The sequence below is a fragment of the Eimeria mitis genome, genomic scaffold (genome assembly GCF_000499745.2).
Source record: "Eimeria mitis Houghton genomic scaffold, Emh_scaff2420, whole genome shotgun sequence".
NCBI lineage: Eukaryota > Apicomplexa > Conoidasida > Eucoccidiorida > Eimeriidae > Eimeria > Eimeria mitis.
Genome location: NW_013570759.1, coordinates 7458 through 7676, shown reverse-complemented (window position 1 = coordinate 7676; position 219 = coordinate 7458).

The window sequence follows — 219 nt, the reverse complement described above, 5'->3', positions numbered from 1 at the left end:
GAGCAAGAAGAAGAGTTTGTCTTCGGCTCCTCTGCAGCAAACAAAAAAAAAGAAAGACAAAGACACACATAAAGCAGCAGCAAGGAGACAGCAGCAGCAGCAGCAGCAGCAGCAGCAGCAAGGAGACAACAGCAGCAAGGAGACAACAGCAGCAGCAGCAGCAGCAGCAGCAGCAGCAGCAGCGCGGGGAAAAGAGCAGCAAAGACAACAAAATAAATA